The sequence below is a fragment of the Oncorhynchus mykiss genome, chromosome 29, assembly GCF_057628025.1.
Source record: "Oncorhynchus mykiss isolate SJ-2025 chromosome 29, ASM5762802v1, whole genome shotgun sequence".
NCBI classification, from domain to species: Eukaryota; Metazoa; Chordata; class Actinopteri; order Salmoniformes; family Salmonidae; genus Oncorhynchus; species Oncorhynchus mykiss.
The window spans coordinates 38,092,575-38,117,871 of NC_143050.1; the positions used below are offsets into that span (position 1 = coordinate 38,092,575).

The window sequence follows — 25,297 nt, forward strand, 5'->3', positions numbered from 1 at the left end:
CCAGTAGCCCTCCGCTTACTGATGAGCTCTGGCTTTTACTGGACATGAAGTGACAAAATGACCAGCAGAACCGCAATAGAGACAGAGGCGGTTGGTGATTCTCCGTTCCCTCTCCTTAGTCGAGATGCGGATACCTCCCAGCTGCATAGGCTCAGCACCCGAGCCGGCAGAGGAAGATGGTAGTGATGCGGAGAGGGGGGCAATGGAGAACGCGAGCTCCTTTCCACGAGCTCGGTGACGAAGATCAACCCGTCGCTCAATGCGAATAGCGAGTTCAATCAAGGAATCCACGCTGGAAGGAACCTCCCGGGAGAGAATCTCATCCTTTACCTCTGCGCGGAGACCCTCCAGAAAACGAGCGAGCAAAGCCGGCTCGTTCCAGCCACTGGAGGCAGCAAGAGTGCGAAACTCAATAGAGTAGTCTGTTATGGATCGATTACCTTGACATAGGGAAGACAGGGCCCTGGAAGCCTCCTCCCCAAAAACAGATCGATCAAAAACCCGTATCATCTCCTCCTTAAAGTCCTGATGCTGGTTAGTACACTCAGCCCTTGCCTCCCAGATTGCCGTGCCCCACTCACGAGCCCGTCCAGTAAGGAGAGATATGACGTAGGCGACACGAGCAGTGCTCCTGGAGTAAGTGTTGGGCTGGAGAGAAAACACAATATCACACTGGGTGAGGAACGAGCGGCATTCAGTGGGCTCCCCAGAGTAACACGGCGGGTTATTGATTCTGGGCTCCGGAGATTCGAAAGCCCTGGAAGTGGCCGGTGGATCGAGGCGAATGGCGAACCTGTTCTGTGAGGTTGGAGACTTGGGTGGCCAGGGTCTCAACGGCATGTCGAGCAGCAGACAATTCCTGCTCGTGTCTGCCTAGCATCGCTCCCTGGATCTCGACGGCTGAGTGGAGAGGATCCGAAGTCGCTGGGTCCATTCTTGGTCGGATTCTTCTGTCAGGTGCGTGAATGAGGACCCAAAAGCGAATTAACAAACAGAGTTTCTTTAATGATGAACACACGTGGGCTCAGATGGACAGGTAGATTCCGACAGGACAGGACAAGGTTGCAGCAAACACGATGATAGTCTGGTTCAGGCATGAGACACACAAACAAGAATCCGACAAAGACAGGAGCAGAAACAGAGAGAGATATAGGGACCTAATCAGAGGGAAAAAGGGAACAGGTGGGAAAAGGGGTGAATGAGGTAGTCAGAGAAGACAAGGAACAGCTGGGGGAAAGAGGGACAGAAACGGTAACCTAGTACGACCAGCAGAGGGAGACAGGGTGAAAGGAAAGGACAGAAACAAGACACAACATGACAATACATGACAGTTTGATTTGTTGTCTTCCTGTATTGAACACAGATAGACCCGTTTTCAATTTGATTGATTGTAAATGTTTTAAAAAATACCTAAAGTTGTAATACAAAAGTAGTTTGAAATGTTTTGGCAAAATTTACAGGCAACTTTTGAAATATTTTGTAGTGATGTGGTGCAAATTGGAAGCTGTTTTTTCTGGATCAAACACGCCAAATAAATGGACATTTTGGATATATATGGACAGAATTAATCTAGCAAAAGGACCAATTGTGATGTTTAAGGGACATATTGGAGTGCCAACAAAAGAAGCTCGTCAAAGGTAAGGCATGTTTTATATTTTATTTCTGTGTTTTGTGTAGCGCCTGCAGGGTTGAAATATGCTACCCTCTTTGTTTACTGTTGTTCCATCATCAGATAATAGCTTCTTATGCTTTCGCCGAAAAGCCTTATAAAGAAGGACAGATAAGCCTCTTAAAGAAGAAGTTACAGGTCTGTGAGAGCCAGAAATCTTGCTTTTTTGTAGGTGACCATATACTTATTTTCCACCATAATTTGCAAATAAATTTATAAAAAATCCTACAATGTGATTTTCTGGATTTTTTTTCTCATTTTGTCTGTCATAGTTGAAGTGTACCTATGATGAAAATTACAGGCCTCTCTCATCTTTTAAGTGGGAGAACTTGCACAATTGGTGGCTGATTAAATACTTTTTTACCCCACTGTAATAACTTGAGGATAGCGATTGTAAGTTCAGAGTCCCTCGCCCCAACAGCGTGTGTGCTAGAGGCTAGCGAAAGCTCGGGAGAGAGAGAGGAGTGAGTGTAGTGGAGGTACCTTTACCAGACCGGAGATGACAGGCCAGGGCAGACCGTGAACAGATCGCCAGGTGGAATTCAAGCAGCAGCGCAGCAGGCAATGGGAGTAGGTTACACACCCACATGGGAGAAGCTTTTTTTTCTGGAGGCAGATTTCTTGTAGAAAATGCCAGTGAATGGTCTTTGAACAGCAGGAGGGGTCTTCAGAGAACGCTTCAAAGACTCCTGACACTTGTTGGGCCAACAGCCCTTTTACTTCACACCTTAGTGCTTATTGAATTTGTATCTGGTCTGTTTTTTCAAGCCGGGGAGCTCAGTTCCAGGTTGGAATGGTGTCCTCAGGTCTCTACTGTTTGTTTGTTAGAGCACCCTCTGTATAGCTTGGAAAAAGAAAAACCTTGGAAGCAGTAATCCCTCCGGTTAATTTTGGTCAAAATTAGGTTGTAGGTTTGGAGTTTTGATCTAATGTGAAGGCCATGCTGTGGAGAGTAGAATCCTGCATATATACCAACCGAAAATCCAAGTTGATCTAACTCCAAATCTATCCTTTTGTAAAAAAAACATGTTGAAAGATGTGAGAGCTCCCATTTAGCTGTGTCTCTCTCTCTGAGGGGGGCATGCTGGGAAGTACTTTGAGATCACTGGTGAAGAATGGACAAATTAGATTTCTTTCCTAGGAGACAGGGCATGTTGTCCATCTTGTTCAGCTGGTGAATGGCTGTATGATGTTATTTTTCTGTAGTCCCTCTGACAGCCAACTGTTTCATTTTGAGTAAATATTTAGATTTTAGATTATTTTTTTTGCTGACTTTTTCTGCTGACATTTCCTCGGTGTGTCTGAGACTGAGGAGCCATGACAGGTTATCTAGCCAGAGTGGGGTCAGTGGTACAGATAACCTATTCAGAAATTGGATTGGGCATGAGGGTGTGTGACACAAACCAGCAGAGCACAGGATGAACTCCCATAAACACCTCTCTCACCGCTCTCTCTACTTGGGCCGGAAGGGTAATGGCACCTCCAATTTTTATATAAAGCAAAGTGGGATATCACCAGCCTGGATTCACACGATAAGGTTGATCAAAGCAGAATGAAGGCGGGATCTGCCATGGAGTGTGGGCATTCATATCCTGATTCCACTTTGTTTAAGTTTATTTGCTGCTAGTCTGCGAATCTGGTGTATGAAAGCCAGTAGACTGTTGAAGTTTGAGAGTTGGCAAATTGAGAAATCCTATTGTGTTTTCGACATAACAGCCATGACCAGAATTAGGCCTACCCTTCGATGAGTGTCTGTGTGTATGCTCTGCATCATCTGCATGTGTGCCAGTGTGAGTAGGCCATTGCCCGAGGATGCAGTGCGAAGTGTTGTGTGATGTGTGTTAGGCTTCATGTGGTGTGTGTTGTGTGTTCATTCATGTTGTTGCAACTGCACATGGCATATTTCTAAAGAGATGTTTCAATTATGCAAAAGGGTCTTGTGAGCACCGTTTGTATTTATAAAAGACTGAACTCATAACTGCAGTTAACTTATGTGTTTGTAGCTCAGAGGTACATCATCTGTTACTTTTAAGGTGCTCTCTCATTTTGGTTCACACTGTGTCGAGGCAAGTCACACATTGACATTTTTAGAATTAAATGCAGATGATTAATGCAGGGCCTGGGCCTTGATCATATCTGCAAACAATGAACATGTTTATTAATGTGGCTTGTGAAGCAAGAGTCCCCACTTTAAATCTTCAACATACTTAATATCATTTGGAACACTATTCCTTTTGCACCGTTTAAGATAGAAACGCGGTTCAAACTTTAAAAAGGGTAGACCAGTCTGAGTTGTACAGATGCCCTGAAGCCCAAGGCGGAAAAAAAACACAACTTAGCATCTAATTTGAATGACTTAGTATCTCATTCAAACCATTTAGTATCTATTTGTAGTTTGAACCATGTAATGGTTGCTGCAGTTACTTGACAGTTCTTTGATAGCCTTAAGCAGGGCTGCTTTTGAATGCCAGAACATGTATGTGGGCAAGTGTGGATAGTAGGAGCAGAGCGTAATTCGGGCATGCTCGAGGCTATCACTCCAATTTCCCTCTGGTACTACTCAGCCACAAGTTCTGGGCATGCTCTGCCTAGCATTTTTTATTTCCTTTATCACTCATATTTTTATTATTCTATTGAAATTATTTAGCCTACCCACCCACAGCCTATATGTAGCTTATATTCTACTTTCTAACATTAGGATATGTAGTTTGTATTTTGAAGGACTTCAAATGTATTAACAAATGTTTTAGGTAGGCAATGCCATAGGCTACTGTAAAATGTACTTACATTTTTCTTGGAATAGAAACACCTTAATATAAATCATAATATGCATCTGTGTGGTTTTGCCTCTTATAGAAGTCTGATCATTCAGTAGTCTGCGGAAGACTACCGAAGTGTCATTTAGTGGCTTGTTTTTCAGAGAGGGTATAGATTTTCCTACATAGGGAATAGAGAGCTCTAGCTTGGATTTGTCTTTATGCACAAGTCTGTCATATGTATCCAGAGTTGGGTCAATAGGCCCAGGTGGAATGAACTCAAATGGAGCCTTAAAACACACTTTTTTTGGGAGTCACAGGGGTTGCAATGTGTGTATGAATTAGCAGTCAAAACGTGTTGCAGTTATGCGTCCTGATATTCAGACGGATTTGTATTCTGTTGCATGTATTTTCTGTAAATAGTCCACAATGTTTATTGTACCTTACTGGCCACCTACTTGTTTCCTTTCTCCAAAGAAATGTTAATAAAAATGTGCACAATAGACACTGTAAAATACGATTTAATAAAAAATGAAATACCATTCACACACGGAGGCAGCATCATCTCAATACAGTTTTTATGTTAGGCTTTTCAAATATATCCCACTCTCCTTCCTCTTGTTTAGATTATGGCTATATTCCCACCAATGTTCCTTTATCTAATACAGTTTTTATATATGTATTCTTCTGCCTTTATAATGATAATTATAATATTTAATTTGCGGAGCGCATTTCCCTTAACTTAATGCACAGATGTGCGCAAATCATTTGACCGCTGCAGTTTGAGATACTTATTCCTTCTTTTCTTTTTTTAAAGACGCTGATACTGGCCTTTGTTATTTACGATATATTTCTGATATTGTACCTTAATTAAATTGATTGATATTATGGTATTTCTATTCGAAGAAAATGTACATTTTACAGTTGCCCACTTACACTTGCCCAATTACATGCTCTGGCATTCAGAAATAAGCCCTGCTTTAGGCTATCAAAGAATGGTCAATGAATAATCATATCAACAACGTACCTAGGTCTCTTTTCCAGATGAGCCCTATATTGCACCACAATACACATCAAAATACAATAAACACATTAAAATATAGATTCATATACACAATAAAAAACACATTATAAACAACAATACATGAAAAGCAAAACACAATCATAAAAACCGGACACATTCTTCAGTAAAAAAGGCCCCCTAACAACCATTTGAAATGCCCAAGAGGCACCAATTTTAAGGTGTATTGTAGATCATTCCACACGTAAAGTGTAAGGACGGTAAAGGCTGATTTACCTAACTCTCCAGACACCTAAGGAGTCTCCGGAGTTAACCAACCCTTTGAACAGTAACGTTAGGTAAGTCGGAAGTTTGTGGAAAACAAAAAGAGCATAATGTGATCTACGTGATGTCAAAGGGGTGGCAGTGTCACGACCTCAGCCGAAGTTGGTGCCCCTCCTTGTTTGGGCGGCGTTCTGCGCCTGACTCAGCATTACCCACGTCACTTAGACTCTGACAGGCAGGTAGCCTAGTGGTTAGAGCGTTGTGCCAGTAACTGAAAGGTTGCTAGCTCGAATCCCCGAGCTGACAAGGTACAAATCTGTTGTTCTACCCCTGAACAAGGCAGTTAACCCACTGTTCCTAGGCTGTCATTTAAAATAAGAATTTGTTCTTAACTGACTTGCCTAGTTGAATAAAGGACACATTAAAAAAAGGTGTCCAGCTGACCTTTTGGTAAAGAATACAGTGATGAGTAATAAAACTGTCTCCTAAGATAAAACGAAGGGCACTATAAAAAATGGAATCCACAGGTTTAAGATTAGAGGCAGATGCAGTTTGATAAATAGTATCATCGTAACCAAGAACAGGTAGAAAGGTTGAATGCACAATCTGCTTCCTGCTGACTAGTGAGCGACAAGATCTGTTTCTGTAAAAAAAAAAAGCCCACTTTAAATCTTAGTTTCTTAACAAGCTCAATCATATGTTTTTTAAACTGTAAGTAAGGGACTCATTCGACTATGGAACCATCTGATGAGTAAAGATGTAATCCATCTGAGACAATCTTACGAGAACTGGAAAGCAACATGTATTTAGTTTTGCCTGTATTAAGTGCTAGTTTTAATTCAGTAAGAGCTTCCTGCACAACTGCAAAATCGGACCATAGCCTTATCACTGCCAGTCTAAGGCAGTCTGTCTAAGGCACTGCATTTCAGTACTAGAGGTGTCACTACAGACCCTGGTTTGATTCAAGGGTGTATCACAACCGTCGGAGATTGGGAGTCCTATAGGGCGGTGCACAATTGGCCCAGCATTGTCCAGGTTAGGGTTCGGCCTGGGGTAGGCTGTCATTGTAAATAAGAATTTGTTCTCAACTGACTTGCCTAGTTAAATAAAAAATATATTTTTAAATGCTATGCCCAGGACTAAACCCTGATTGGTTTACATTCAAAATAGATTTCTCAGATAAGAAAAATCTAAGTTGTACATTTATCATGGATTCAAGAATCTTAGCTAAAAAAGAAAGCCTTGAAATGGGGTGGTAATTTCTAAGATCTCTACTACCTCTGCCCTTATGGAGTGACAGCACAAGAGCTGATTTCCAAACTTTTAAATATTTCCTAATAGCGATGTTAAATATAAAATGTGGGAAATTGAGCCAACAATGATGGGCGCTGCACACTTAAGCAGACCGGGATCCAATGTTTCAGCCCCCTGTGGATTTCTTGTCGTCTGGCAAAGCATCCAGTACTTATTTTTCTGTAAATATCCTTAAAGAAAAGCTTTGACTATCATTTCTCTGATCATTTTGCAAGTTTCCCCTATTAGCATCCACCCCAATATCATTGTGAATAGGCTTAGAAATTAGGCCTGTGTCTGAATTAATTTGTTGTGGCAGACGAGGAAGACAAGGAAGTAGAACCCTTCATGGATTAGAAAGTTTTCCAGAATTTAGCCAGTTTCCCATTACAATCCAAAAGAGTGGTAATATAATAATCAGATTTAGCCTTTCTGAATTGTGTTACACAATGATTCCTCAGTTGCTTAATAGCTTAAAAGCTTGCCAGTCCGAGCCTAAGCCTGCGTTCCTGGCCTTGACGCAAGCATCATCTCTTTTATGAATGACTTCTGATAATTCCAGAGTGTACCAGGCATTTGATATACCTTTAACCATTCATTTTTTCGAAGGGAGAATGAAGGGAGTATGATTATCCATCCTTTGAAGAATCTTTACGGTTGCTTAGTTTAGATCATTACATATGTCTTACAGATTGTCCGAAGCCTGCATTTCCAAATCATAAATAAAGGCAACCAGGATAATAACTTCTGATTTAGTTAAAGAAGACAATAACTCCTCGAGTGCACAAAGGTTAGCCGAGGGAGGACGGTAAAACCCCTAAGACAGTTATGGATAAATGTTTCCCCAAACACAAGCTTAAATGTAGTAGCTCACATTTTTTTTGTCAAGGGAAATGGATTTCAGTAAAGAGACAGAGGAAGTATATTTTTAATAAACATTTACTCTCCACCACATCCACCCTGTCTATCAGCTCTGAACACATTATAACCCTCAAAACTATTATCAGAGTCCACAAGTATTTCGCTACACTCGCATTAACATCTGCTAACCATGTGTATGTGACCAATACAATTTGATTTGATTTGATTTTAATGTCCCCAGAGATCAAGTTTCAGTCAATACCCGAATTTCCGGATTCGTCTGCATAGCCCAGCTCTTGATGTAATCCACTTAAGACAGTAAGCTCCGAAAGTTAAAGTCACATGGAGTCTCCAACTCAAACAAGCTATGTTCGATAGGCAGTTGCAGGCCCTGTCTGATGGTTGACATTGACATAGTTGGTATGGCTATTTCATAACCCTATTATTAATAGTGGAAAGAGTTGAAATTGGAATTACTTTTCCAAGGTTATATAAAGTGCTAAAAGCCTGCTGAACCTTTCACAGCCGTGACCCAAAGGCAGCACGGGGACAGAGATAATTGGCTGCTTTTCAGAGTGTTTCAGGGTGTTGATCAGCTCAATAACATCCTGTTTCATTACCTCTGAGTTACCCTTTTTGTTATCATTTGACCCCACATGCGCTACGACAGCAGCAGCCCTTGGCTGTTGATATAGGACAGACCGAAGATATCCAGTGATATCCTTCACTGTAGTTGCCGGGTAGCACAGGGTTTTGCTCCAGGAGCTGAGATGTGCCTCACCATGAAGCTACCAATGATGATGACTGGAGGATGGTGATTGGCCGTGGATATCCAGGCTTTTCTGTGCCTCCTTGAAGACCGATTGGAGCATGGCAGCAACACATGACAACACAGCATAGTAGCAGCTATAAAATACATAAACAGTAGGATCTGTATGTACTGACATGCATGCAGCCTATTATATGCTTTTGTTGAAATCGCTGACAGCAATTCAAAGACGTATGACCTTAGTTGTAAAACATAGTAATTTTCCTTGCAGAGAGAGCTGGCCTCTTTTGTTCCCCTTAGAATCATCAGGCCTTTCCTACGTGACCTTGGGATTTTCCGTGGGCGTGGCCAATTATCTTTGAATTTCTATTCTATGGTAGGACTTTAAATTGAAACTTTTTTCGTTAGTGTTCCATAAATATACATGCCATGCCATATGACAGCTTGACTCTGCTGGCTTGCCTTTAAACACTCAAAAAGTGTCTAATGTTCATTGACGCCAATGAATCCATTATTTACATTTGTGCAGTGTCATGACACAACCTCTGCATTTAGCATTTCCTTTTTTAGTCCCTTGTTTTTTCCTTCTTCGGCTTATTCTTTTATTCATCTCACTGTCAGTGGGTGACGAGCTGTCTGAGCTTGAAAAAAATTGGCGCTATTGTCCGACTCGCACACCCTGAAACATAAAGGGAGAGATATGTTACAGAAAAACACTTTTCCAGTTACACATAATCTAATCATTGCTGAGCCTGACTGTGAGGCGCATGCAGCCCGACGATGACTCGCCACAACCTGTTAAACAAGTCATTTTTCCCCATGATCTGTGTTAAGGTAATAAGGGTATCAAAGCATAGAATTGAATCCCTCCATTTCCCACTCACTGGCACTCACACACATGCTACTGTTTGGTATTGATAAGATTTAATCAATTCCTATACCTAACGATCCAATATCCTCAACGATTATGTTAATAGATCCTAATTATTTGTATTATTTTATTTATTTTAAAGACACTTAAAAGCTCTGGAAAGATTAATGGAGTCTCTTGCTTAAACAATGAGCATGTGCCGAATTAAAAGCATATCTCCCATAGAATTCCGTTCATTAGTAGTTGGGGTATTTAGAGTATTTGGGGCAGTCAGAGTATTTAGGGTAGTTAAAGAAAGAAAGAAAACAATTGGTATCAAAGTGGGAGTTAAGCGGCCCTTAAAGTACTCAGGAGCTGTTTTACTTTGAAATTAGAAGAGATAAAACTCCATGGGAGCTTTTGGGGTATATAAAGGTCTGTAGCATAAAAAGTAGTATCAGGAAGAAAAGTTATAGCTGGAAGTAGCATGTAACCCTGGACTGAATAATTGAACTTGTGATAATAGTTTAATCGGTTTTTAAAGTAGATAAGGAGCGCAGGAAGTGGGTGGAAGAGGAATACACATATTAAGTATGCAGAATAACAAGAGGGTTCTTGCTTTCAGCGATATATGGAGACAGATTACTGACATACAACTGGTTAAACGTTTTGTGGAGGAAGTCCCACTCTTCTTACAAAGCCTCCATCTTGATCTTCATCTTCAGCATCTCAATTTTCATCTTTTCAGTTGTATGACCAGAGGAACACTAAAAATCAAACAAAGGGCATCCGTCACAAAGTTATAAGGTAATCTACAGAACAATTGTTTAAAGATGTTATTAAACAATGCAAACACACTGACCAACATATGAGGCAGGACTTGGTTGTCCTAAGGAGAGAGTCTGACCCCCTTGTCCTAAAGGGAGAAACAAAGTGAACTATCAGGCTAATGTCAGCCAACAGATCATTGGTTACAGCAGTGATCCCCAACCACTAGGCCGTGAACCGGCCTGCCCTTTTTATAGTTTATGCACAAATCAGGTCGGATAACCATTCGTTCCTCCACAATATTCAAAACAAAAACAATCAAGATGGATTTAGGGCCTGCCTAATAACACGTGTACAACATGGGTGAGCCGTTAGTCTGCATGGGTCGATTTGTGTTCACTGACCCGTAGTCAGTAATGTCCAAGTGCAACAGCACTACTTGTGTGAAGAACAGATATTTTCCATGAACGGCCATGCATGCTTATTACCTGTGTCATAGGTTTAGTATGAATGGGTCTGACACGGGTTAAACCAACTTCAAATATAAAGGGTAAAACCCTAGTTCTTGGTGTGAAATGGGTACAAGTATTTGCATGGGGCGAGGCTCCCACTATTCTGCCTTCTATTTTTTGGGCCAAATGCCTTTTGATTTGGCTGTTTGGTGTAGCCGCAGCTAACATGTACTATGCTGTGCTACTTCTTTGTTGGTGGTAAAAACAGGAAATAGAAAATGATGTAGTTCAAGCCTCATTGTTGTAAAATAGCGACGTAATACTGCGGTTTAACTTCTGCCATCCATCTTGTTAAGCCCCCGTAAAGCATTGCCTGTAAGTACAAATAGTTTCTATGACGTTCATCTTTTAGTATTTTCTGTCGGTTATGTTTTAATTCAGAGTTTTTAACCAACTCAATGACATGTATTCCCTCGCTTGCCTAGCCTGCCTGTTAAGAGCTGCTTTTCAGCTAGCTTCTCTCTACATGTGATTTCTCTTGAAACTTATTTTAGCTGACATGTTATATAGATAGTAATCCAGTTTAGAACATTATTTAAGCAGAATACATGCGTTCTCTATGTACAGTGTTGGTCAAGTACTGTATTGTTCACTATGTGTCACGTCCTGACCCTAGTTCCTTTTTTATGTCTCCATTTTGGTTTGGTCAGGGCGTGAGTTGGGGTGGGCTTCCTATGTTTTGTTCTATGTTTTCTATTTCTGTGTTTGGCCTGGTGTGGTTCCCAATCAGAGGCAGCAGACTATCGTTGTCTCTGATTGAGAAACAAACTTAGGTAGCCTGTTCCCACCAGTGTTTGTGGGTAGTTGTTTTCTGCTTTGTGTGAGTAACAGACAGAACTGTTGCGTTTTGTTCCACTTTTGTTTTTGTTTCAGTGTTCAGGTTATAATAAACATCATGAATACAGCCTCTTTCCATCAGGGGTAGCCCTTCTCTTGCAGATTCAAATCATGCTTAACCATATACACTTGTAAGACAACTTCATTATTCATTATTCTTGTCTAAATTAATATAATTATTGCTAATATTAAACTAATATTTCATGACTAGGGTGCCAATTGCATTTTTTTGCACGTCATTACTGCGAGCCAGCTGCAGTTCACTTGTGAGGCTAATGTTAGCGCAGCCCTAAATCCCTCTTCAAATTCAACGTGATGAGATATTACATAAACTCTTTATGTTTTATTTACATTTTAAAGTTGATTAGTTGGACTAATCAGGTGAAAAAACCTGTTTCTTCACACAACATATTTCCCCCTTTCAAGATCACTTCGTAGCCTTCGCTCCCCACCCGACATTTAAAAAAAGACCCGACGGAGCTCCTTGCCTTCTTGAATTATGCAGAGATGGGCATCATGAAGGTCTCGTCATTAATTTCGTTGGAAAGGGGAGAAATAGTGCTTTACATTGATATTGATATTACTGTTGATCTGGAAGTATTACGTTTTTTGGGCTCAAAAATAAGGTAAATTGTACGGACCAAGGCGATGTACAAAAGTGAGTGAGTTTGCGTTACTAGCTAGCACTTTGCAGTATGTGTATTGCAGACTCGTCACATAATCATTATCAAACAGCCAACAGAGTCTGGTGCTTTGGTCGGGTCAGATATTTAATTTTCTCCCCGAAATAATTGTTTTGTTGTTTCTACTGAAACCAAAAATTATGATGAATCAAGCAATACTTACTATCTATGGGGGGTATATCATCATCTATAGTAACCACAGTTGGTTCCTGTACCTCTTGCTTAGGGATCTCGACATCTACCACTTCGGTTATGGCATCATCCTCATCCTAATTAGCTAGCCATCAAGAAGTTAGCTGACAGTTGGGTAACCAATGTAAGCTGGCTAGCCTAACATTAACAACCACTGTCAGACAACTGGCTTATCCTGCTATGGAAACGATTAGCATGACTTTTGCGTCTGTTACATTGTTAGCTAAATAATAAATCAATTGAAAATAATAACTCGCAAAATACAACTAGCTAGCTAATGCTTGTGTAAACCAGCTAAATTCCAGCTGTGTCACTTAACTTAGTCCCTAGCTAACGTTAGCTAGCTATGTTGCTAAAGACAGGCTGGGACCAAGAAGGAGATGGTCCCACATGGCGCCTCATTTGCACTGAGTTGTCACATGAAATCCACCGATTATCAAAACAAATTAAATTCGAAAATATGAACTACATTAATATCTTACTATTTATTTACCTTGGTTGTCCTTGGTCAACGTTGGCTTTCACTGCGCTTCTGTTCTCGATGTCGTTTTGCTGAATAACGTTACTACAATTTCTTGCACGTGGGTATTTCACAACACTTTCTACAATTTCCAGCTGGATATACAATTTCACTCTGAAAGTGCACGCCCAAATCCAATACTGTTTATACCTGACCAAGGGATTTTTAATTGAACATGGATCATGTGCTAAGTGATATTGTCTGCAAAAAAAAACAGCAGAAAAAGAAAAAAGAAGGTTACCACAAGGCTTCTTAACAACTTCTACCCCCAAACCTTGAGACTGCTATTAACATGCATTGAAGAAAATAATCGAAGCTTTCCAGTGGCCAATGTCCTTCATAATTGTGTATGTGCTGTTCTCTCCTCTGTGGCCAGGCTGCATTCAGACTCTGGACACTCTGGACTGCAAGCCCATGTAGAGCAAGTGAAGGGCTTAGGAGACGCACACCCTTCTGGTCTACCTTTGGCCTGCAGCCTCAACATATTTAATGTCTGTCTGGAAAGCTTTTGTTCTCCTATGTCCAACAATGTGGATGTATTCCTACTGCTACTGAAAAAGTTCATTACTAATCGTAGTAGAATGGAACGGAATGTAATAGTATTACTTAGCCTATGTTTGCATTCCAATTATCACTTACTGTCGGTCTCTAAATCTGCATGTTTCCTTCTAGGATTTGTCAAAACAAGAGGAGGCGTCCTCAGACTCCCTCCTGCACCATTCGGAAGGTTTTCAATGTTTAGCCATTCTCGGGTTCCGCTTACAGTTCTTCATCGGTAGGTTAATGAATTTGACATACTTAGAAAGTTTGGGATGAAGACATTTTTAGAAAGTTGTTCACAATCAGGGGCTGCATCACCCAAAAGGGCTTCCAAAAATCACTTTTTTGTTGTTTTTACACTAGGATGGCATGCTTATATGATGATTTAATAGTTGGACTGGTGGTAGACCTGCCAAGGTTAAAGAAAAATACATACATTTGAATTCCTTTGTTAATAGCTGTCCCCCACAGAAAGTCCATGATCTTTCAAAAATTAGTGTGGGGCTCTCTGCTAAGTAGTTACATGGCATAGGTTGTTACAAAGTTGTAGCAAGGTATGGCGAGCAGGTCTTTCCAGGCTGAAGAGAATGTGGTTTAAGGGCAAGTTAATGTTTTGTTACCAAAATCTGGGTCTCAGTGGGTTGAGTCTGGGGCCTATCGTGGGTTTAATTTAATTTCTGAAAAAAAGATTTGGGTTTCTATTGTCATATTCTATTGATCTCATTTGTTAATTTCTTTGTTACAATATTGCAGACTTGCACAGGGGCTACACTTTATTATGATTGAGGATGGCATTGCACAGAGGTTAAGGACCTTGACAAGAATGATGAAAAGCCTGAGAATGGTGAGAGGTGCATTGTGATTGCTACAGTTGTTGATAAACACAGAATTCTGGGCAATTTTGTCACTGAAAAAGCCACCAGCTTTGTTTACCCATTCACTCTGAGGACATTTTTAGCTCTTTTTAGCTTTTTAGCTTTTTTAACTGTATTTAAAGGGGTGCTTTTAATAATCAAGCTTTTGGGATATTTAATACATTATTTACTAGATAGCTTAAAGGGGCTCTTCAACATTTAGTTTGCTTTGCAACCCATCCTGACCACTGTTTCCCACAGGGATTTAGGTTATGTTTCATTATGGAAGGGCATCATGGCGTGACTGGGGAGTCTTGCACCACTGTTTCAGTAACATGTAATAAAAGCTGTTACAAATGTGTTTTGAGTACTGTTTTTAGACCTGCAACTATTTTGATAATCAATCTGTCAGTTCTTACTTTGATTACTAAATTTGTTGGAATTTTAAAAGCCTATTTTGCTGACTGAATATAGGCTGTGCTTTTTCAAATCTGAAAATGTTTACAGTGCAGATAGCAGCAACAGACAAACTCAAACTCAGTTATTTTGTGACAACTTCCATTAAAGTGTATTTCCACATGAGACTGGAGCAGTGTCCGCTCAAGACGATTTGGGACCCTAAGTGAGATTTGATTTCGGTGCCCCTCCTATTGAAGTTGATGGTCATACTTCCTGGGACACTGAAGTCTTCTCATAAAACTAACATTTGTCTCACTTCTCTTTATTGAAGGTCTGCAACAAAGCCCTGAGGAGGTTCAAGAGGAGGAAGGGTTTCCAAACTGGGTCAAGAGGTTGGTGGTGATGAATGAATCCAAGTTCTCGCACAACCAAAAGGAATAGCCAGTGGTGTCAAGTACTTAAATTAAAATACTTTAAAGAAGTACTTAATTCGTTTTTTGGGGTATCTTTACTTTACTTTACTATTTATATTTTTGCCAATTGGTACTTTTACTTCAATACATTCCTAAAGAAAATAATGTACTTTTTACACCATACATTTTCCCTGACACCCAAAAGTACTCGTTTTGACAGGAAAATGGTCCAATTCACACACCTATCAAGAGAACATCCCTGCTCATCCCTACTGCCTCTGATCTGGCGGACTCACTAAACACATATGCTTTGTTTGTAAATGATTGAAGTGTGCCCCTGGCTATCCATCAATAAAAATATCAAAACAATTGTGCCGTCTGGTTGACTTAATATAAGGAATTTGAAATGGTTTATACTTTTACTTGATACTTAAGTACATTTTAGCTCATCCTCCATGTATAACACCTGTTCTGACAGTCACATTATGTTAAAGGTCCCCAAAGCACACACATCCCTGGGTCGCTCGGCTTTCAGCTCGCTGCAGCTAGGGACTGGAACGAGCTGCAACAAACACTCAAACTGGACAGTTTTATCTCAATCTCTTCATTCAAAGAGTCAATCATGGACACTCTTACTGACAAATGTGGCTGCTTTGCGGGATGTGTTGTTGTCTCTACTTTCTTTGACCTTTGTGTTGTTGTCTTTGCCCAATAATATTTGTTGCCTGTTTTGTGCTGCTACCATGTTGTGCTGCTGATATGTTGTGTTGCTACCATGTTGTGCTGCTGATATGTTGTGTTGCTACCATGTTGTTGTCATGTTGTGTTGCTACTACGCTGTGTTGTCATGTGTTTCTGCCATGCTATGTTGTTGTCTTAGGTCTCTCTTTATGTTGTGTTGTGTTGTCTCTCTTGTCATGATGTGTGTTTGTCATATATTTATTTTTTCATCCCAGCCCCCCCCGCAAGTGGCCTTTTGCTTTTTGGTAGACCGTCATTGTAAATAAGAATTTGTTCTTAATTAACTGACTTGCCTAGTTAAATAAAGGTAAAAAAAATATATATATTTTTTGTTCCATTTACTTTTGATACTTAAGTATATTTTTAACCAAATACGTTTAGACTTTTACTCAAGTAATATTTTACTGGGTGAATTTCACTTTTACTTTAGTCATTTTCTATTAAGGAATCTTTACTTTTACTCAAGTATGACAATTGAGTACTTTTTCCACCACTGGGTACAGCATTATCCATTTTGATAGTAACATTCATTATCTGGGCTTGGGAACTGATGGATCATTTGTTGATATATTTCACTTATGGCAATCAGTTGCCTTTTTAAAGTACTCCTCTTCTTTTTCTTAAAAAAAAAACCCTTTTTAAAGTACTCCTCAGTACTGATATGGATAAAATATAAAGGGTTTACCCATTTCATATACTGAATTATTTGATAAATACACATCATCAGTGGTTTCCTAGGATCATGTTTCAACATTATACAACTTCACCCATCAGACCTGAGCTTGTGTCATGTGACATTACGCTAGTTCCCATGGATTTACTGATCCCCTGCCATTTCAAGGTGTGACTAACCACTGGCCAAGTCTCTGTCACAAAATAACAATATGGACTTGTTCCTATATTTCAGTACAATCCTGGAAGGATGGGGCCAACATGGAGAAGACAGGGTTGGGCGTTTGGGATGATGGAGGACAAACACAACAGACGGCACCCAGTTCTTAAAATGGTGGAAAACCGTTCACAGGAAACCTTAATCCCTATCATCAGACGAAGCGGTTCCTATACTCTGAATGACTGCTGGTGAGCATATTTCAGGTCTCTGAATAGGCTGGGTTAGAATCACCAGACAAGTCAACCACACAAAGAACTGTGTGGATCCCCACACAGGATGTCACACACGACACATTGAAAGAGATTGGCAAAAAATTAAAGACAGGTTCAAAAAGAGCCAACTGTGATGAACTATCCGAGTTATAACTGAAACCTTTCCATTTTCATTTAATGTGAGTAGAATACTTACAGATGAGTTGTTTGTTGCACAGAGCCTAAAAACGGACATCGAATTCTAAATATGTTTAGATTTTTATATAAAGTGTGGTTACATTCATGAAAACTTGCCAAACACTTGCCAGCTACTTTGCTGAGTCAATTTAAATAGCGGTCAATACCGGCCGTTTAAATAAACGCAACCCCTGCAAGCTCTATTTTGCCAAAGACAACAGAATCTAAACTTGTCATTTATATCAACCAATATGATGTCTTTGGAACTATGATCCTACAGCAAATGAATGAAACACATTCTTTTGACAGGGTTATAAGCATGTTTTGTTGCTAACAGTGTTTTTTGGGTCACTCCACATAAAGTGGAAGTGTATTTTCCCATTTTTCTACATTGAAGTGTATTTTCCCATTTTCCTACTGTATTTCCTTTACTTGAAGCTGCTTGCTTATGAGTACATGAACATTGTACATTATAATTATTTTGAACAACATTTCACATACATTACACCTTTGAAGCCAGGGAAATAAACCCAAAATCCCCTTTCAAAGGCAGGTACATAGTATTTACAAAGGTTATACCCTTATGTGTTTCGCTTTACATTAAGTTGCTTGCTCCTGGGTATGTACATTATAGTTACTTGCATTTCCAATGTAAGTACATTGCTCTTAAATTTTTTTCAGTACATTCTTTACGCCAAATAATATGGAAATAAGATAACTGAAGCTGTAGTCAATGATATGGTTTGCATTGTTACAAGAGCTGACGAAGTCCTAGACTAGCCCATTTTGGTGGTAGTGACTTATGTAGTTACATGTGACAAGGTTACATTATATAATGGTGCTACACAGGAGACTGCAAAAGTGGAATTAGAGAACATGTTAGTTACATTTGGAACAATACATCTTGAAATTACATATAGATAAATCATGAGTAATTACACACGTGGAATAACCTCAGACAAGCTGAATTGTAATTGTATCCTTATTCCACTTGTGTAACAACCTACATTGCTAAACCCTTAAAGCAGTGTAATTACATAGTATTTATATAGTAATTACATGTAACTACTATGATATAAATACATGTATTTCTATTTAGATACATATTAATAAATGTACACTTAATGCAAAGTGTTACCTTGTTTTCTTTACAGAGTCGTTCAAACGAGTTACTAAGTCGTTCAAACAAAATAAGTCCACGAGTCTAATTTGCTTGGGCTTCAGCACTTAGAGTTTCTGGTATAAAACTGTTTGAAATATTTTATAATTTTTTAACTAATACAATTTTATTTACTTATTTTTGTCCTCCATCCACTTTCGTGGGATTTCCTCTGCATTCTAAAGGTCAACTTGTGACATCATCAATGTAATGATAGCTAGCTAGCTAGCTTGACTTGCGGGTTTAGTTAGCTAACTAGCTAATGAAATTTGAGTAACGTTAGCTAGCTTGCTTGTTCATGCTGTCTGCAACTAGCTAGCTAAATTGATTTGAATTGTAGATTGAACAGACGTGGCTATCATTCTTTCTACTTTTTAATACATATTTAGATTAGTTAGATTATCTTGAGCAATGTCATCATCACAGTCTTTCTGCATGTGTTTGTGAACATTGACAACAGATCAGAACACAAGCAGAACACACATCATTTATATGATGATGATTCTGTGATAATAACACATTTATATACAAAACCTCTCTTTTTCTCCTTAGCTGTTATCCATTCCAGACTGTTTCTTGGAGTAGTCAACGACTGTCAAGGACCTTATCTACCCTTGCAATTCTGCTCTAGGCCTATATCCTCAGTGAGTAATCACAACATATCACCTCACACTTCACACTGTAGTAATGAACAGTAATTTACCCCAATAATCAACAAACAACATAACTTCCCTTATAACAAAGCATACAGTAGCCTACACGCACATACACGAACACACACACAGCCAACCCTTAAATCTGAACATCTTTCGATGGCTATAAACATTTAGTGTCCCTTCCCTCAAACTATTATACTAATCAGAATATTCACAATAATTGTAGTATTATCATTGACTGCTCAACTGCTCTTAAACGCTAGTAAAACCAAATGCATGCTTTTCAACCGTTCGCTGCCTACACCCGCACGCCCGACTAGCATCACCACCCTGGATGGTTCCGACCTAGAATATGTGGACATCTATAAGTACCTAGGTGTCTGGCTAGACTGTAAACTCTCCTTCCAGACTCATATCAAACATCTCCAATCTAAAATCAAATCTAGAGTCGGCTTTCTATTCCGCAACAAAGCCTCCTTCACTCACGCCGCCAAACTTACCCTAGTAAAACTGACTATCCTACCGATCCTCGACTTCGGCGATGTCATCTACAAAATAGCTTCCAATACTCTACTCAGCAAACTGGATGCAGTTTATCACAGTGCCATCCGTTTTGTTACTAAAGCATCTAATACCACCCACCACTGCGACCTGTATGCTCTAGTCGGCTGGCCCTCGCTACATATTTGTCTCCAGGTCATCTACAAGTCCATGCTAGGTAAAGCTCCGCCTTATCTCAGTTCACTGGTCACGATGGCAAAACCCACCCGTAGCACGTGCTCCAGCAGGTGTATCTCACTGATCATCCCTAAATCCAACACCTCATTTGACCGCCTTTCGTTCCAGTTCTCTGCTGCCTGTGACTGGAACGAATTGCAAAAATCGCTGAAGTTGGAGACTTTTATCTCCCTCACCAACTTCAAACATCTGCTATCTGAGCAGCTAACCGATCGCTGCAGCTGTACATAGTCTATCAGTAAATAGCCCACCCAATTTACCTACCTCATCCCCATACTGTTTATATTTATTTACTTTTATGCTATTTTGCACACCAGTATCTCTACCTGTACATGACCATCTGATCATTTATCACTCCAGTGTTAATCTGAAAAATTGTAATTATTCGCCTACCTCCTCATGCCTTTCTACTGTGTTATTGACTTGTTAATTGTTTACTCCATGTGTAACTTTATGTTGTCTGTTCACACTGCTATGCTTTATCTTGGCCAGGTCGCAGTTGTAAATGAGAACTTGTTCTCAACTAGCCTACCTGGTTAAATAAAGGTGAAAAAAAAGAAAAAAAAAGACAACAGATAAGAGCACAGGCAGACCACACACATAATTGATTTTATTGTGGAATGACAACGTTTTCAAATACCATCTATAGTCAAGTTTACAGTGCATTCGGAAAGTATTCAGACCCTGAATATTTCCACATTTTGTAACGTTACAGCCTTATTCTAAAATGGATTAAATAACACAAATTCTTCATCAATCTACACACAATACCGCATAATGACAAAGCAAAACCAGATGTTTAGAAAATTTAGAAAATGTATTACAAACAAAAAATCTAAATAACTTATTTGCATGAGTATTCAGACCCTTCAATGTGAAACTCGAAATTGAGCTCACGTGCATCCTGTTCCCATTGGTCATCCTTGAGATGTTTCAACAAGTAGATCATGACAGTCATGATCGAGGGAAATACAAAGGGAGTAAGAGAGATCCTTGTTGAAAACCTGCTCCAGACTGGGGCGAAGGTTCTACTTCCAACAGGACAATGACCCTAAGCACACAGCCAAGACAATGCAGGAGTGGCATTAGGACAAGTCTCTGAATGTCCTTAAGTGGCCCAGACAGAGCCCAGACTTGAACCCGATCGAACACCTCTAAAGAGACCTGAAAATAGCTGTGCAGCAATGCTCCCCATCCAACCTGATAGATCTTCAGAGGACCTGTAGTGGAGAATGGGAAACTCCCTAAACACACGTATGCCAAGCTTGTAGCGTCATACCCAAGAAGACTCAAGGCTGTATTTGCTGCCAAAGGTGCTTCAAACAAAGTACTGAGCAAATGGTCTGAATACTTAGATACATCTGAAATTTCAGTTATTATTATTTTTTAATTAGTAAAGATTTCTAAAAAACAGGTTTCACTTTGTCATTATGGGGTATTGTGTGTAAATTGATGATTATGGAAAAACAATTTAATCAATTTTAGAATAAGGCTGTAATGTAACAAAATGTGGAAAAAGTCAAGGGGACGGAATACTTTCCGAACACACCGTATTTACACTTCTCTCTCTCTCCACTACCACACACTTTTAAAGAGCTAAATAAAGCCCCGCAACTTTACTTAATGTAAAACTACCATCTAGTTATGTTATAATAACACACAGCAAGAGGGAAGAGAATGTGTCATAATGCATGAACATATGACCAGATTGCATGACTCTAAACCACATAATTCTGCTAATGAAATGTGGTGGGGGAAAAAATCTGCCTTGTCTCCATTCCCTCCCCTTACTCTGCCACCCACACCTCGACAGCCCACAACCCCTGCTGGCCATTTATTAACATAGTCTTCTGTGTTGGGCGTGAAAGAGCTCAGCAACACTTTGTCACAAATGTATATGTCAAGGGGTGTGTGTGTATGTGTGTTGTCAAGGGGCGTGTTTTTTTGTGTTTGTGTTTGCGTGTGTGTGATAGGGGGGTGGGTGTCCTCACTATGTTCAGTCAATTACAGAACTAACTGTTCTCTCATATCATATTCATTCCAGGAGGATAAGCCAATTATCCCATCTAAAGGACGGGTGTGCCTCCTCCAACCCCAAATAAGCAATATTCTCTGAATGTCAAGAAAGAGAAGTAGCTTTTAACATGAGACTAATAATTGCTCCAGGGGCCAAACTCAAAAAATAGAATTGCCAAGTAGAGAAAAAAAACGCTTGAGAGAGAAAGCTGATTAACAAATTACTTTCACTGGATTGTTTTGAGAATGGGGTTTTGATGTAAATGGGAAGTAAATGAAAATTTGGGAAGCAAGAGAGGGAGCGAGAAAGAGTAAAAGAGTGTGTGTGCGCTCGTGCATGCATGCGTGTTTGTGCGTGTGCATTCGTGTGTGTGTTTTCACACTCTTGTCTGAGTGTTAGACTGAAATCGGTGTGTCCCCAAAAGTCATGTGTGTGAGACTATAGTTACATGTCTTTGATCTTCCCCAATTATACAGTTATTAGTGAGACTTCCACCAACCTTCACAGTCCACAACACTGTCTAGTTTCAGTCAGTCTCAGGAAACCACCAGACTACCGCCACGCAACTGTCGTCTCACAGACCATTTCTGCTGCTTAAGCCTCCTCCAAAGCCCTGTATCGGGAAATCAAATCAAACCTAAATAAGACCAACAAGCAAACTAATATTCCAATAAATTAAGTAAGGCTGACATAGCACCAAAATGAGTGATCTGCAGCTGCTGGTCAGGGAACATCAATTAAGAGCAGTCCTGTGGTTGCTTGTGTTTTTGTGTGTATGTCTGCCTGTGCATGCATGCATGCATGTTTACGTGGGTTTTTGTGTGTGTGTGTGTGTGTGTGTGTGTGTGTGTGTGTGTGTGTGTGTGTGTGTGTGTGTGTGTGTGTGTGTGTGTGTGTGTGTGTGTGTGTGTGTGTGTGTGTGTGTGTGGCAGATCAGTGGGTGTTTTGGGGAATCGTCTGCTGTTCCCTTCTGATAAGAACATTTGTGCTGTTTTTATTCAGTTGTGGTAAGAGAAGATTATGGTTTGGCTGAGGCCAGCGATAGGGCCCAACTCATTAAGCGGTGGGTTGGTGCCAGTCCTTTGTGCCCTGTGCCAGAGTCTCAGTACATTCTAATAGAGGGCTGGTAATAACAGCAGCTTAACACTGTGACTGTGTGAAACCTGACCCTGTTTTAGTCACGGCAACAGAACAATTAACATTTGGCCTCCAGTGGACAAAAAGTGTGTTTGTTTCCTTGTTTGAACCTGTTGTGTTGTGGTGTTGTATTGTAGTGGGTGAATGTGTGTGATGTTACTGCTGTTGACAGTAGTGGGATGTTGGGGGAGTGATGGAAGGATGCATTTGCGGTTTTATTTTTACAAGAGGACATTGCATAGGTCATAGCATGGGTCCCATGTACGCTGCAGTTAAAGGAAAGATTCACCCATATTGAATGCTTTATTGTTTTTGGGCATCTCTGGGTGATGCTTTATCGATTCCCGTGGAAATGTAATGGTTTCATGTGCATCTGAGATATTGCCTTTCAAGCAGGCAGACATTCTGTCGGTATGACATAGCATTGCGATAAAGCCGCTCTCACTACACTGGAAGGTAATAGGAATACAACTTTTTGACCACGTAAACATCTATCTTACTCTATACTACCGTTCAAAAGTTTGGGGTCAGTTAGAAATGTCCTTGTTTTTTGAAAGAAAAGCACATTTTTTTGTCCATTGAAACGGCAGATATTTTATGGAATATCTACAATGGCGTACAGAGGCCCATTACTAATGTGTTCCAATGTCATATTGTGTTAGCTAATCCAAGTTTATCATTTTAAAAGGATAATTGATCATTAGAAAACCCTTTTGCAGTTATGAAAACTGATTAACCCTTGTGTAGTCTGTCTTAACATTCTATATACTCCCCTTGTTCAAAGGGTCAAAAATGACCCGCCTTCACTAAACACCTCAAATGAAGCAGCTTAATTGAATTTTAAACCCAAAATATATTTTGCATGAAGAAGCAAATTGTCATTCATCACAAACTTTGTGAATATCTGGGTTTTCCATTTTCACAATGCAGAAAGACAGCATTTAATCAGTGGACACCACTCGTTTTTATTACAATACAATTGTTTTCTTTATTAAAGTAGAGGTTCATTATTATTATTATTTATTCATTATTATTATTATTATTATTGCTACAGGTACTGCATAGGTGTAAACATACATTTTTAGCGAAAGAAAGCACTTGAACTTTTTTGGCAACATAGTGACATATTCTTATATACAGTACAATGAGGAATTCAAATACAAAATTCTTGTCTTCTCCCATTTATTAAAAACTTTTCCCCCACCCACAAGGTGTATAAACATCAACAATAAATAAGAATAAAATAAGGTAATGGATACAAAACAAAAACGTGAAGAACATAAATCGATCAACTCTAATCAGCACATGTAGGACAGCATGCACGTGTGTGTGCATGGACTTTGCAGACGTATTTCTCACATGTGCAGCAGAACAACAGTTTTCAGCTGTCCTATTATAATTGCAAAAAAGAGTTTTATAATCATCATTTAGCCTTTTAAAATGATACATTTGCATTAGCTAAGACAACGTGACATTGAAACACAGGAGTGATGGTTGCTGATAATGGGTCTCTGTAGGCCTATGTAGATATTCCATAAAAGATCTGCCGTTTCCAGCTACAATAGTCATTTACAACATTAACAATGACTACACCGTTTTTCTGATCAATTTGATGTAATTTTAATGGACAACAAATGTGCTTTTCTTTAAAAAAAAAGGACATTTCTAAGTGACCCAGACTTTTGAACGGTAGTGTATATATATAATGTCTTACAGATTCATAAGTCCACTGCAGTTTCTTCAACTCTCTTCTGACTGTGATTAGAGTGATGGTGATGCCAGCAGATTCCAGATTACCTTTGCCGATCGATAATCTTCAACCATCAGTGAGTCGATGGCTTGAATGGTCTCGCTTGAAATGGAATACCACGGTAGATGCTGTGTTTTGCTTGAGGGCCAATATTAAAAACAATCAAATGCATTTGTGAATTCAATCGCTTTATTGTTTAATTATTTAAGGCTCCTTTCTCGTCTCTGTGTTGGAGTTATTTTAAGAATAAAGTGAGCTAATGAAGGCAACACATGGTCGCTTACTGGAACACCCAAGTCATCTAATTGTTATAATAGGATTTGAAGCAATGGTCCACCCATGTGTGGTCAACTATTTCATCACCATTTCATACTGAGACAAGCATGGGGACTGGTCTTGTTAAAATCAATGAGATTTTTATTTTCACGGAATCTCTGTTTGGGTATTGGTTAGTCTACATTTACGGTGTGGAAATGTTAGGATTATTTTTCCCTTCACTCGCAGTCACTTAGTAGCTGACTCCCGACCGGTCACGTTGTACAGCGCCAATTTTTTGAAATCCAGTCACTGCTCCCCTGTGACTAGGATGGGCATTCTATGTTCATTGTCTATGTTAT

The 25,297-nt window shown here is 39.7% G+C and overlaps 1 long non-coding RNA gene and 1 pseudogene across 1 annotated transcript in view; one reads left to right on the forward strand and one right to left on the reverse strand.

Annotated features, from left to right (window-relative positions):
• LOC149970439 (uncharacterized) overlaps nt 1-25,297 on the reverse strand; it is a 77,176-nt gene that overhangs the window by 19,149 nt on the left and 32,730 nt on the right. The window lies entirely within an intron of this gene.
• LOC149970440 (uncharacterized) lies at nt 10,611-17,180 on the forward strand (annotated as a pseudogene).